Source organism: Ambystoma mexicanum, chromosome 11 (assembly GCF_040938575.1).
Source record: "Ambystoma mexicanum isolate Mex_15411 chromosome 11, UKY_AmexF1_1, whole genome shotgun sequence".
Classification (NCBI taxonomy): domain Eukaryota; kingdom Metazoa; phylum Chordata; class Amphibia; order Caudata; family Ambystomatidae; genus Ambystoma; species Ambystoma mexicanum.
This window is the reverse complement of record NC_090934.1, coordinates 1,260,053,421-1,260,068,856: the sequence shown is the minus strand read 5'-3', so window position 1 is coordinate 1,260,068,856 and position 15,436 is coordinate 1,260,053,421.

Genomic DNA, 15,436 nt, shown 5'->3' with positions numbered 1-15,436 from the left:
CCGAAGGCCCCTGGCCCGGATGGGTTCTCCACATGCTTTTATAAACTCTTCCGCCCCCAACTTGTGGCTCCCCTGACCCGCCTATTCAACTCGTTTGTGGCCTCTGGCACAGTCACCCCATCAATGCAGGAGTCTATCACGGTGTTGATCCTCAAGCCTGGAAAGGACCCCCAGGAGAACAGCTCGTGCAGGCCCATCTCCCTGTTGAACTTGGACGCCAACATCTACTCCAATGCCCTGGCCAACCGCCTCGCTCCTGTTCTCCCAAGCATAATTGACCCCGACCAGACGGGGTTTATCTTACACAGATCAACGAAGGACAACATTCGCAGGGCACTAGACCTGATTGAAATCTCCAGCAAGGACTCCCAGCAGCTAGCCCTGATAGCTCTAGACGCCACTAAGGCCTTCGATAAGGTGGACTGGCCCTACCTGTCCCTGGCCCTGCCGTCCTTCGGCTTTGGACCCAACTTTACGAGGATGACCCTGGCAAACTACCAGGCTCCGAGGACCCGACTAAGAGTCAATGGCTGCCTGTCGGACCCGATTCCTCTCACATGCGGAACACGGCAGGGGTGTCCACTATCCCCTCTGCTTTTCGCCTTGGCCATGGAGCCGCTGGCCCAGCGAGTCCGCCGGGATACCCTGATCTCTGGCCTGAGGATCGGCACGACCCACCACAAAATTGCTCTTTTTGCGGATGAAGTGCTGCTGACCATCACAAACATCAGGAACTCTATGAGGGCGGCCCTGGCTGAACTTCAGGCCTTCAGGAGAGTCTCAGGGTTTGCTATTAATTTCCACAAATCGATTGCACTCAGAGTGGGCCTGTCCCCGGGCGAAAGAGAAGCCCTGGAGAGCCACAGCCCGTTCCAATGGAGCACCCAAGCGATCCCATACCTAGGGGTCCGGATCCCTGCCGACCCAATGAAGGTCTATCAGGTCAACTTCCCCCCACTTTTCGCAGAATTGGAAAAGGACCTAGCCCGCTGGCAGACTCAAGAGATCTCGCTGCTGGGGTGCATAACGACGAGCAAAATGAATCTCCTTCCTCGCTGTCTTTACATGTGCGCTGCCCTCCCAACTGCCCTCTCCTTTCCCCCTTTGCAAGGACTTCAAAGGAAAATCAGTGGCTTCATCTGGAAGGGCAAGAAGCCACGGATCCCTCGGAGAACGTTAATGGCCGGCACGAAATTGGGGGGTCTCGGGGTGCCGGACCTGCGAAAATACTTTATCGCAGCGTAGCTGGCCCACTTTCAAGCATGGGACCTCGCCTCCGGACACCCGAAATGGGTAGAGATTGAACAATCCCGCCTCCCTCTCCCGCTCCGCTTCCTCCCGTTCATCCCTACCGCGCTACGCCGCACCTGGCCAGAGATGCTGACCGCTACGAAGCAATTGATAAAGGCATGGGAGTGGGCCCGCAAACGGTGAGGCATTCCAGGATGCTTCAGCACATCCTCCCCGATTTTCCTCAACCCTGCCTTCGCCCCGGGGGCCTGCCCTCGGAAATTTAGGAACTGGGTGGCGGGAGGCCTCAAAACCCTGGGGCAACTCTTTGAAGGAGGTGCCCCCCTCACCTTCGAACGCTGTAAATCAACCTTCCAGCTAACGGAGGCAGACAGATTTACCTATGCTCAACTGAGGCACTGGTGCTCCCAGCCCCAGACCCGGGCGGCCGCAACAAGGCCCCTGGCCCCGCTGGAACTCACAATGAAGGACCTGCCAGCCCGGGGAAAGATCTCGGTCCTCTACAAATTATTGCTGGAAGACCCCCTCTGCGTCAGGCCCTCCTATATGGGCCACTAGGAGTCTGACCTGGGCCATGCGATTGAGGACCACGCATGGGTCGATGTCTGGACTAGAACACGCACGGCATCCCGGTGCATCACCAACCGGGAATGCGCCCACAAACTCTTGTTGCGTTGGTATTACCCTCCCCTACGCCTTCACCACTTTCAGAGCACCTTGGAACCCCACTGCTGGCACCTCTGTGGCAACCCAGGCTCCTACTTCCACATGTGGTGGACTTGCCCTAGAGTGAAGGAATTTTGGACCCAGTGTCTGGCCACCATTCGGGACATCACCCATGTCGTAATCCCTTTGATGCCCAAGCAGGTCCTCCTGGGAATCCCACTCCCAGGCGTATACCCGAGAACGGGGCGGAGGGAGCGCTGATATCCCAACTCCTGCTGGCTGCCAAAATCACAGTGGCCTGCACCTGGAGGTCCGTGGACGGACCACTGATGACCCTATGGTGGCTTAAATTATGGGACATATTGGTAGCAGAAAAGGTCACGGCAGCCAAAGCGGGTCTGCTTTACCGATTTACTGACATTTGGGCCCTGGTCCTAGACTATGACCAGAGCTACCCGGCACTGACCTCAAACCACGCCTGATTGTGAGAGCCCTCCATACATTGGGGGAGAACTCGCCGCCTGCCCAGCACGAATGAGACACGTATCTGCCTTCCGGGAATTTGGGGGTGGGGGGTTGGGACCCTATGATCTGTTATGCCCTGTGAGATGTAATTATCGTTAATGCTCTGTTATCCTGTGCGCTGAATAATAAATAAACAAGTTAAAAAAAAACTCAGATATTAGAGGGTCTTCCTCATGGAAAAGAGAGGCACACAGCGTTTTGTCCAATGAGTCAGAGCATCTCCCCGCTAGTTGTTTCCTCACATGTGATCCTCCCCCTAGGATGAGGATCAGGTAGTGGCTGCCGTCCCCTGGCCACATGGGAGGAGGTCACTGCCGAGGAATCCATGAGGACTCCATTGGATTCATCACATACCCTTCCCCTAATGTTGTTGGTTCTCTCAGCACCTATTGGAAAACAGGAAAGAAAGTCCACAGAAAAACAGTAGGGCTGTAAATCTAAGAACCAGCGCATGACTCTTGCATTAGTGTCTTTGCAGTGGCTTATCCATGTGGGCATGGGCAATGAGGCATGGTCTGTGATGAGTTTGAATTTACTGCCTGTCAGATAGTATTTGAGGTAGGTTGCGGCCCACTTAATTGCCAAGACTTCCTATTCGAGAGTCGCATAATGTTTCTCTCTTGTGAATAACTTTCTACTTAAATAGAGGATGGGGTGCTCTATACTGTCATGATCTCGTGAAAGAATTGCACCTAGACCAATATTTGAGGAGTCTATAGGATGAATTCCTGGTTGAAAACTTCCACCTTCAACACAGGCTCACTACACAAAATTTGTTTAAGTTTGTCAAAACACAATTGATTTTTGTCACGCCATTTAACTTTCTGCGGCTCAGCATTTTTGAGTTTATCAGTAAGGCATGATGTAACAGATGAGAAATTAGGGATAAGGGACATGAACCCATTAATCGAACTCATCAAAAAACACAGCCTCACATGCTACAACTACGCTGACGATACTCAAATAATCTTCAACATACAAGACACCCGGGAAGGAAACACCACACTAGAGAATTGCCTTCGCGACATATTCAACTGGATGAACCTCAACCATCTCAAAATCAACCCGGGCAAAACAGAGATAATGATTGTTTCAAAAAAGGGAGGAGACATCAACTACATCCCCTGGCAAAGAGAGCTCGGCACCACACCAGAACCATCATCAACTGTAAAAAACCTAGGGGTCCTGATGGATAACAACCTCACTCTGGAGCCACAAGTAAACTCGGTAATCAAGAAATGTTTCTTCCTCCTGCGAGTAGCAAAAAGGATCCTACCGTTCCTGTCATTCGCCAACAAAACACTTACCATCATCGCTCTGATCATGTCCAGAGTAGACTATGCCAATAGCCTATGCCTGGGCATGCCCGAACGACTTCTAAAAAAACTACAACGCATACAAAATGCAGCAGCCACACTCCTCCTCAAGCTACCCAGAAGAGAACACATCACACCCGTGCTAAAATCACTACACTGGCTACCACTGAAACAACGAATAAAGTTCAAGGCCATGTGCATCACGCACAGAGCAATACACAAACAAGGCGCAGAATTCCTAAGCGACAAACTACGCCTACACCAACCGACAAGAACACTAAGATCAAGCACCGACATACACCTGGAACCAAAACCCTACAACAGAAAAAAACTCGGAGGATCGTCCTTCTCTCACCAGGCACCCAAGACCTGGAATGACCTACCTAAGAATATACGGAATACAATAAACCACCTAGCATTCAGGAAACTCCTCAAATCATGGCTCTTCAAAGCGTAACCACAACGCAGATGCACTAGAATGCCCAGACATTAAAACAATGACGAAAATAAATCCAACCTCGACCACTCTCATATCTGACAAACACTTAAACCAAATAACCAACCATCCGACAGAGCATAAGACATCATGGAAAATAGCCACAAAGGAAGGCTGCAGAGACTGACCACATACCTAGACCCAGACGAAAGCCCCAAGCGACTCTCCCACTCGTACGTACCGGACGAACATATCCAGACTGGCAGACGTATCTAGATAGACGTTGGCCTGCGTCGCATCTGGATAGGATCGATTGAAGGATAACATGCCCGCGCCCAGAAAAAACGTGAATGCTATCACGTGCCACACCTAGAATCGTGAACACCGGCCTGCGTGGCGCTCAGATGGAGTTGTGAATGTTAGCCTGCCCACACCTGGACGGTAGCCTGTGCCGCATCTGGATGAGGGTGTGAGGGTTGGCATGACCACACCTGGATGGAGTCCCAAACATTGACCTGCGCCGCGTCTAGATGGGAATGTGAAAGCCAACAGGTGTCACACTCAGAAAGAACTATGAATGTTAGCATGGCAAAGGTCAGGTAACCCACTAACCAATATAAGCTCTAACTCTGCATACCTAGCCCACTCAAAAAACTCACACAACCATCTGTCGCACAACAAGCCGCATGCACTTCACAACACCGCAACAACACATAAGCCGGAACAACAGCACACGCGGACTAACCCCGATCCAATACCCGCACCGAAGCTCGGCACCAGGGGTATACTGAGTTAAAGCTGCCAACAGAACACCACTCCTCTCACAATCCTACTCCCTTCTTCACCTTACTAACCCATCCCACCTTTATCGTTTACAGATCCGCCTAAGCGCCTGGGGACCAATTCCGTTGGTGACGGTGCGCGGTACAAATAGCTTTAACATTTAACATTTAACATAAAATGTCTGTAATATCCTACTAAACTCAAAAAGGCTCTCAGGTCTTTCCTTGTTTTGAGATTTAGGGTCTCTTTAACCGCTCTGATTTTTTTCTGCCTGGGGCTGAACCAGCCATTTCATACGAAAAGATATTTAACTGCTGATCTAGCTAAATGGCATTTATTTGGGTTTGCTGTAGCCCAGATTTTCTTAGTACCCTGGTAACTAAATACATGTGGTAAACATGCTCCGTTAAAGACTTGCTTTGGATGATGATATCATCGATGTATGCTCCACAGAAAAAGGCATTGGGCTGAAGGATTTGATCCATTATCCTTTGAAAAGTAGCTGGTTCCCCATGCAAACCAAAAGGCAATACATTAAATTGGAAAAGTCCAATGGGAGTAGAAAACGCATTTATTTCCCGATCTGCTGGATTAACAGGGAGTTGCCAGTACCCCTTCATCAGATCAATCATGGAGAGGTAAACAGCGGTCCCCAATCGATTAATTCGATCATCAATTCATCAAAGTTATCAAATTGTGACACCGCGTTTACCATCCTGAAATCAATGCAGAACCTCCACAACTGATCTCCCTTGGTGACTAACATGATCAGAGATGACCAGGGGATTTGAGAGGGCTTGATAATATCAGCCCTCCAGCTATTTTCTAACCCCTCTTCAATTATGCTTTTTCTAGTCTCCAATAGTCACTTTTCCTGGGGGGGTATGGATGTCATGATATATCCATTTTACTCTCCCAGGTTCTGTTCTGAAAACATCACAGAACTGTCCTAAGAGGTCCCTTGGGTCCTCATTTTGATTCTGAGTGAAAGTCAGAGGGAATCAAAGTATTTGTGATGGTTTCGTCAGCTAACAAGCAAGTTAACACCACGGCAGTGTCTTCAATGTGTTTTTCTTTCCATTCCTCAAGAAGATTCACATGATACATGTGAGTCTTGATTTTCCTGTCTGGTTGCAATATTCAGTAATCACAAGGCCCTGTCTGATCTATTATCTCATAGGGACCATGCCACCTAGAGAGCATTTTGTTTTTGGAAGACTGGAGGAGAACTAGGACTTTATGTCCAATAGAAAATGATCTTAATACAGCTTTCCTATCAAGATAGCACTTCTGATGTTTCTGGATCTTAATCATGTTACTTTGCACTGTAGATCTAACTGCCACCATGTGTTCCTTTAGTCTCTCTATCTCTGGCTCTATCTGCCTCCCTCTCTATCTCTGGCTCTATCTATGTGTTCTGTGCCTCTCTCTCTCTATGTGCCTCTCTCTCTCTGTGCCCCCTCTCTCTCTCTGCCTCTCTCTCTCTCTCTGCCTCCACCTTTCTATCCCCTTCTCCCAACCCTCACTGTCTCTACCAGCTCCCCTTCTATCACTATGTCTGCACTGGTTATTTGCCTCCTCGCTCCCTCCCTCTCACCTCTGCCCAGCTGCCCATTTGTTCTTCTCTCACTCCCCTCCCCAGTCTCTCTCTTGCTCTCTCTTTCCTCCTTCCCAGCAGCCTCCCCACTCAAACCTTTCTCCCTCCAACCCTCCCTTTACCCCCTTGGGGAACCCCGCATGCAAGGGTACTCACCAGGCCCCAGCTCCCATACCAATGGGTGTGCCTAGCTAGCATGCCTGCCATCAATGCGCCATCTTGTGCCCACAGCCCAGTGAAGACAATCATCTGTGTCCAGTGTACCTAACTTACTATGCAGGAAATTAGTCTACTTCTCTGCATGTAATACATCTGTTCCTGCAAAGACTTTGATGCCTTCGTTTGTGTTCCCACTTTTCGGTGTAGCCGCCTGTTGTTGCCAGAAGGAGGACCCAGTGCTCATGCACAACGCACCCTCACTGGGGTCTGTTAATTCCCTGGCCCAAAATTGTGGCTCTGCCTGGAGACCCCCACACAGCCTTCCCCATTTCAGCCTGCCTCCCATCTCCACAAAACAAGGCAGACCTTATTCCACAAAGCCAGGCACTCTTGCATTGGAAATGTGAAATTGTGCCACAAGCAAGTGAATGCCCATCTAATCAACACACTTGGCAGGTGGGGACAGCTGCAGAGTGGGCAGATTAAGCAGACTGACTCCCCCGCTCTGCCCCCGTATAAATTGAAACTTCAGGATCGAGAAACAGTTTCTATTATCAGGAAATGAGAGAGTCCCCTTAATATAGCTATTCATGACTCATCAGAACTCTAATTACAGTTTGTATGACTCATCCATGGCCAAGTAGCCCCTCTCCCTAGGAGATGGCTTCATGTTGAACTGGGCTGTGATATTCTCGAATACATTTTCATCTCTGCCTGAATACAACTTTGGCAATACCATTTACGTTTTCTAGGGAATACTTCTTAATGTCGAACTCCAGGTCTGATTCTCATTTTGGTTTCGATGTAGCTAGAGTAGAGTTTCTGACACCCTCTCTATAAGAACCGCTAAGGGATTTGTTATCCATCCTGTGGCTATTAGGAAGGAGAAAGGGCATGCCTAGTGCAAGTTAGGCTTTGAAGTGACTCTTGCGAAAAGACATTCTGGCAAATGATCTTTCAAAAAACAGGTGAACCTCCAATGGCTCTGCCTTTTTACACTGTTATACCTATCACTAGCCTTAGTCATGAGTTTACACCTCTGTATTACAACAATAAAGCATTTTGACCATATTGTTTATAAAGGAGAAGAGACTTTTATTATATGAAGATCGATGCATTTCAGACATCCTTTTTCAAGGATCTAGAATAATCATAAATAAGAAAATAACATATACATGCATTATATTTATTGCCATATCACAATATAATCTATACATCAATCACTATGTAGTGTCCTGTAATTGCCCATGTATTCTGCTAAAATCTGTCCTGAAAAAGGAAAGAAATACAATGGTTCTATGTCATCAATATATTATGTGATATACATGTACTATTGGTATCTCATATATCTGTACATACCAACACATCTATTGCTCTAGAAACTGTGATTTTAACTTTCTTTTTTCTATAATTCTTTTTTATTGGCATTTCTGGAGAAAAAAACATTTGGCACTGTGTGCCAACATTTCCCCGATTTCCCCTCATGTCCCCGTAACATCGCAACAATTTGCAGATCGTTTCATATTCAGTAAGTCTTTGGATTGCATTTACATCCTATATTAGAGTAAATGGATACACAGTCTTGAGTGGCAATAATTAAGTACATGTTGCAGCGCTACAATAGACATCCATCTACCAGCCTGTGCGCCGTTCCCGTCATCACGGTTCGGCTGCGGGTATCGGGGATGTCGCTTCCCCACCAGCAAGTTGTTGGATCAAAAAATGTGTATACGCATCCCACATGCTTCTATGTGCCGGGTTAGCGATGCCCAACCATTTTTTATATCAATACAATACATTATGTCAGCCCTCCATTGTAAGATTTTAGGACTCCATTCCCCCCCCCCCCGCACTCCCCATTGCATTGCCACCCGTTGTTTAGCTAATATAAGAAGCAATCCAATCAGTTTCCTGATGCTCTTGGGAACCTCCTTAGTGTAGCCCAGTAATCCAATCAATGGGTCTAAGTTTATCATCTGGCCTGTAATTCCTCCATTCGTGTCAAACACCTGCTCCCAGAACTGTTGTATACTTGGACAGCCCCAGGCCACATGGAGAAAGTCTGCTTGTTCATTGTTACATCTGTTGTATCTCCCAGAGGTATCCAGGAAATATTTTTTCAGCGTAACCGGTGTGTAGTAAAATGGATGTGTATATTTAAAATGAATCCGTTTAAATCTTGCATTAATAGCCCCCTTTCTGGTCCCGTCACAACAATATCTCCATACTTGTTCTGAAATCTCCCACCCTAGTGTTCTTTCCCATTTCTCCCGCTGTTGTGCCTTAGCCATTCCCCTGGATTGTATGCATATGGAATATAATCCTGAGGTTACCTTGTGGCCCATGAGGCCCCTAAGCAGTTTATCTAATATAGGGGAGATCTGTGGTTGATCGGGAAACGTGGTAAACACTTGGCGTAGGCTCACTATCAATCTGTAGTACAGGAATATGTCTAGGGCTGACATTGCCCCTTTCTCCTTCAGATTTTCCAGTGTTATAAACTTCGCTTCGGGAAAGAGTTCTCCAAAGTTTGTAACTCTCAGCCGATTCACCATGGTCACAAACCTCGTCTCACTTGTGATGGGACTCCCGGGTGTGTGTATTACTGGGAGTCAGGGCGAATATAGTACCTTCCCTACTTTTTTGGGTTCTATTCGAGTGAAGGCTCTGCAGGTCACTTCTTCTAGGTTCCGCGCAGTGGTCGAAGTGTATGAAAAGAAGTAGTGGAACTATGTTCCCTCCTGGCCTGCACCTGCTGCCCACAAACCCCATCACCACATCCCCTTCCACACACAATACAAACCCCCAAACACATGCACCTGCTGTTTAAGGGAACGTTCAGTGCATTGCACTGAAAGTACAAGTTTCAACTTCTTCCTACACTTTTATTTTAAAATTAAACCATTCTGGAATGGTTTCTTTTTAAATTAAAAAGTATAGGAAGAGTAAAACTTAATTTAAAAAAGTAGAGGAGCACCGCTCCCAACCGCTGCCGCTCACTGCTGTTTAAGGGAACGTTCAGTGCATTGCACTGAAAGTACAAGTTTCAACTTCTTCCCGCACTTTTATTTTAAAAATTAAACCATTCTGGAATGGTTTCTTTTTAAAATAAAAAGTATAGAACAGTAAAACTTAATTTAAAAAGGTAGAGGAGCACCGCTCCCAACCGCTGCCGCTCACTTCGACCACTGGTTCCCTGTGTGTTGTGTTCTACCCGGTGCTGTTAGTATAATCGATCTAAGCAAACCCAGTGCGGCCACCGCCCTTTTCAGTTCCACATGTTTTCTATCTCCCTGCATCCCGTACCAGTGTGTAAGAAACCCTGCTTGTGCCACATTATAGTATGCTCCAAATTCGGGTAGTGCCAATCCCCCCTCGTGTATGGGTGCTGTCAGTTTGTCCCAAGAAACTCTGGCTGACTTACCTGCCCATAGAAACTGCAAGATAGCTGATTTCAGATTACAGAAGTAGTCCCCTGAAACCTTTATCGGGGCATTCAGGAAGATATAGGGGAACCTAGGCAGCAGCGTCATTTTGACGATAGATATCTGGCCGTACAGGTTAAGGGGGAGGTTTTTCAATCTAAGCATGGCCTCTCGAGCCTGATCCAAGACCCTCAGATAATTACTATGATACACCACGGTTGGGTCCCTAGCTGTGTAGATTCCCAAATAGTGGGTTTGAGTCATGTGCCATTGGAACACCCAGCCATTTTGGTATTGTTCGACCTTCTCTGTCATTGGGAAAAGTATTGATTTAGAAGCATTTACCTTCAACCCCAATATTTCCCCAAAGCACTCATAACTGGGTCCAGATTCTCCCTGGGATCTTTGATTAACAGTACCATGTCAGCTGCGTATAACGATATTACTACCCTACGGGTTTGTAATCGGACCCCACGGTGCAAGTGTGCTTCCCTAACCCTTTCAGCAAATGGCTCGATCGCCAGGGTGGAGAGTAGTGGCGAGAGAGGGCACCCCTGTCGAGTTCCTCTCTCCAATGCTATAGTCGGTGTCAGTTGACCGTTCACTCTCTCCCTGTCCTTCGGGGTGTATGGCAATGTAATGTTCTCCCATCCCCATTCGCTGCAGCACAGTGAACAGGAACATTCAACCGAATGGAACGCTTTAGTGCCATCAAGTTTGGCCGCTACAATTGACTCTTCGGGAGGTATCGCCGCCATCAACCCGAACATCCTCCGTAGACTGAACGAGGTGGATCGTCCCGGGATGAAACCCACCTGATCCGTCCTCAACATCACTGGCATCATTGGTGATAGTCGAGATATAAGGATCTTCGTTAACATTTTATTATCTATATTAATGAGTGAGATTGGACGGTAAGAGGAACAATCATTACTAGGCTTATCTGGTTTTAGTAGCACTACTACCATCACTTCTCTGAGCCTGTCCGGTAAGAGTCCTGTCTCTAAACTATGTTGAAACATTCCCAATAGACAGGGTCCCAACCGATCCGCATAGTGTTTATAGAATTCTGCCGTGAACCCGTCGGGTCCCGGCGACTTCCCATTTGGCAAGGATTTACTAGCGTTCAGCACCTGATCTAATGATAGGGGACAACCTAGGTGTTCTCTTTGGTTGTCGGTGCACCAATGTAGGCCTACCTGATCCAGGTATTCTTTGATATCCACCTGAGAGGCGTGAATTTGGGAGGAGTATAGGTGATTATAAAAATTGAAGAATTGCCGGACTATCTCCGTATGCTCAAACCGATCTTCCCCTTGCTCGTCTGCTATAGCCTGGATCCTGCCTTTCAAATTGTCCATCTTAGTTGCCTTAGCTAATGTCCGGCCAGTTTGTGCCCTTCCCCATATTGGTGAATATTAACCAGATTACAAATGTATTTAACCTCCCGAAGCGCTAGCCCCTGAAACTCTTGTAGTTGCTTCAGAATCTCAGCTTGTTCTCGATTTTTAGGAGTTGGAGTTGTCATCTGAAGCCTCCGTATTGGGGCTCTCCTTAACCGCCAGCTCTTCCCTAATCTGCGTGAGAATCCTCGCTTCCTTGGATATGCATTCGCCCCTTATCACACATTTAAAGCTTTCCCATAATATCCCGGCGGACTCCACCGATCCCACATTCAAGTCAAAAAAGGTGTTTATGGCCATCGTTAGACTCTCTCTGAAGACCGTGTATGTGAGGCCCTCACTTTTGAACTGCCACGGGAACCTCCCTCTCGTTCGGCCCTCCAATTTCACCTCCAGCATCACAGGAGTGTGGTCCGGGAGAGTGCGGGCTAGGATCTTCACTTCTCTAACCCGACCCAGCAGTTAGTGTGATACTAAAAAATAATCCAACCTCGACGCTGATTTGTGTGGTATGGAATGACAAGTGTTTTGCCATACTGTTTGGTTTCTCACTCTCAATACGTCTGCAACATCCCATGAGAATTGTGATTTTAACTTGATCACACAATACTCCTTTCTTGAGAAGCTCTAAAACAATACAATCTCAGGGATTTAGAAGATACACCACAATACATGTAGAATAGCTCAATTTAATCTTGCTAAAAAATCCAAAACCTGTAATAAAGGTTCCTAGTAATAGCCTCAACATCCAAAGCATTTTTTCCTTTTTTTTTTTAAAAGGGTGGTCCCCCAACCCCTGTTTTTTACCCCTTAAACCCTATTTAAATAAAAAAAATACCTTTACCTACAAAATACATTAATTTTTTCGAGATGCATTTTTTTTAGGCTTTTGCATTCGATGCTTTGTATTCCAGGGAATCATTGGATACCATAATAAATATACCTTGTTAGAAGGAATATTCTTTACAGTTGTGTGACCGACTTTGTAGCCCATTACAGCGCCCAATGGCACTGTTGTGTTCACCTAATCTACCTCTTCACTATTAGGTCAAATTACCTTTTTACTAGGCTGATTTAGAAAGAACTCTCTGGGACCGCTCAGAGTGGTCTTTGTAAATCGAACTGTCAGCCCCTGCGCCGCACATGAGTGCGCACAGGGGCTGACAGGCACGGCGAGACGGAGAGGACGAGATGCGTGAGTGAGAGGTAAGTGTATGTCTAGTGTTTGTGTGAGTGAGTGTGTGTGTCTGTTTGTGCACGTGTGAAAAACGTGTATGTATGCGAAGGGGGTGGGGGAGCAGCAGGGGGCAAAGGCGTGGTTTGAAGGTTGAAACCCACCAAACAAAAAAGATGACAGTGGCGATGTCCCTTTTCAGTTTTCTGGGGATCACATGAAATCGACCGAAAAAAAATGTGTTTTTGATATGCAACCTTCAGAAAATGGGAAAATGACACAGAACCACATCCTCAATTGCTTCAGTTATATGGCTCATCACAGAATCTTTGCACTGTGACGTCATCATGTGATGTTGTCACCATGTAGCCGCGCGGTACATGTGACACAACCATTTGCTACAATTACATACATTTACAATGAAATACAGGCTTATGGTTTGCGAGTATAAATCCATATTCAGAGAAAAAATCATTTTGACCAAGGATTTGTTTGATGAGCAAATGTTGTACACTCATTCAGTTTACATTACTTATAACGCCCCTTGTATCCTGACTGTATTACATGACTAAACTGATGTCTCTATTCTGCTATACATAAACATTATATGTAGTGCTTTCTTAGTTTGCTGTTACAAGAGGTCAGCTCATTAGAGACGAGACCCTATCAAGCTTGCGTTCAACTAGCAAGTTATGGATGTCATGCATGTTAACCCAGTATATAAAGATATGATACACCATGATGTATGACAATTTAGTTAAAAAGGAGGTATCCTTGTTGATTTTTACTGCCAAAAATGTCCAAACGCACATGTTCTTGCAATTCTCACAGATTATGAAGCAATGCCCATGTTCAGCATTCTGTGATGAATCCCAGGATGTCGAAAGAATTGGGGCCAATACTCCATCGAGCTACGGACTATAAATAATACACACAAATTATTTAGATTCTGTGTGAGCTAGCAAAAGTCATAGCAAATAACACTAGCCCCAGGATGTCGTCACTGCTTCCGTAGGGGGAGCCCCTTCCCATGAGGCCAGGGAGGTGAGGTCGCTACTCGATGGAGGAAGGCAGGGGGGCACCCCCCCCCCTGGATTTCCCCTGGTGCATAGTGCACCCCAAGCCTCCGAATGGCTCCCCTATTATCCACCCCTCCCCACCTCGGCACCAAAAGCTGCCTCCACTACTACCTGGGGGTAGATCACATGGGAGGGAAATCCCCTATGGGACCAGTGATGACCATATACCCCCTATAACACCCACACCTCTCCTTCACCCCTCCCTCTTCACCCCTGCCTTCCATCCCATATACTTCTGTAGTGAGCCTGAAGTAGAAGGTACTGAGACGAGGAAAGTCTCTAGTGAGCCACAACATCATAACCCGATCAGTACTGTGAGGAGGGTCCCTCCCAGGACCACTTTGCCCATTCTAGTGGTTCTCGGCAGCCAATTGGAAAGAACCAAGTTAAAATTGAGGAAGGACTTGACAAAGTGTCAAGCCTGCCCTGGAGGAACCACAAGACGGAGTACGTTCAGGGAAGGAGTGGTGCAGACCAGGCAGCCAAGAAAGAAGCAAGTTGCTTTGAAGCTGGTCTGGTGTGCACGGATAGTGCGGCGGGCAGCAAGGATGCTCCTGGCATCCCATGGAGGAACTGTCCCACACCAACAAGAAAAAAGCAGGCACAACGGAGCCGCTGGTGCCTGGAGACAAGAGAAGAAAGCAGGGGAAGCCCCACCGCAGTTGGCAAGCGCAACGGCACAGCCCGAGACCATCACGGACCACGAAATAAGGTATGCTGATGAACGGGTAGGCGCCGGACCACTTGTAGAGGGCAGAGACAACTTGAGGGAGCAAGTAAGCAAATGAAGCAACATGATTGGGTCTGGGACGCTGATGGAAGTCGAGGGACATTTAGAAAACTAAAATGAGATAATAACACTTGGCGGAACAGTGAAACAAGTTTTGCAGCGTACTGGCGAAAACCCACAGTATGAGTCTAGGACCCGTACCCCTATAAAAGCAATCCTGTATGTGAAATCAAGAAACCACAAAGAGAACTGTGAGAGAGTGATATACATGAAGGCAGTACGTGGCAGGGGAGTAAACCAAGTCTGAATGTGACATCACAGCTTGGAAGTGCATCCATGCTACTTTTCTTCATCGCAGGAGGAAACCAGGTCTCACAACCAGGATCAGGGACCCATCACAGCTTGAAAGTACATCCAAGCTACTTTTGTTCGTCGCAGTACCTGGCAGGAGGAAACCAGCTCTGCCAACCAAGGCCACCACAGCTTGGAAGTGCGTCCAAGCTACTCTTCTTCATCGCAGTGCCTGGTAGGAAGAAACCAGCTCTGCCAACCAGGGTCAGGGACTCACTACAGTTTGGAGATGCATCCAAACTCTTCTTCTTTGCAACTGTGCCTTGTGAAAAGGAACCAGGTCTGCAATCGGGATCAGGGACCCAGAGACAGAGAAGAAGCCTCAGAAAGGCCAATTAGGGAACAGAGATTTCCCCATCCATTGTTGAACTGTATTACAAGCCTGAAGAAAGCTGGGATAGGGAGACATCCCCCCGGCAGTTGAACTTTACAAGAAGCCTCAATAAGGCTGGAGAAGGGGGATATTCCCCAAGACTTGAGGAAATTAAGATTCCAGAATTGTCTTTTTGTCCATGGGAAGGGAGTCACTCCTCTTGGGCTA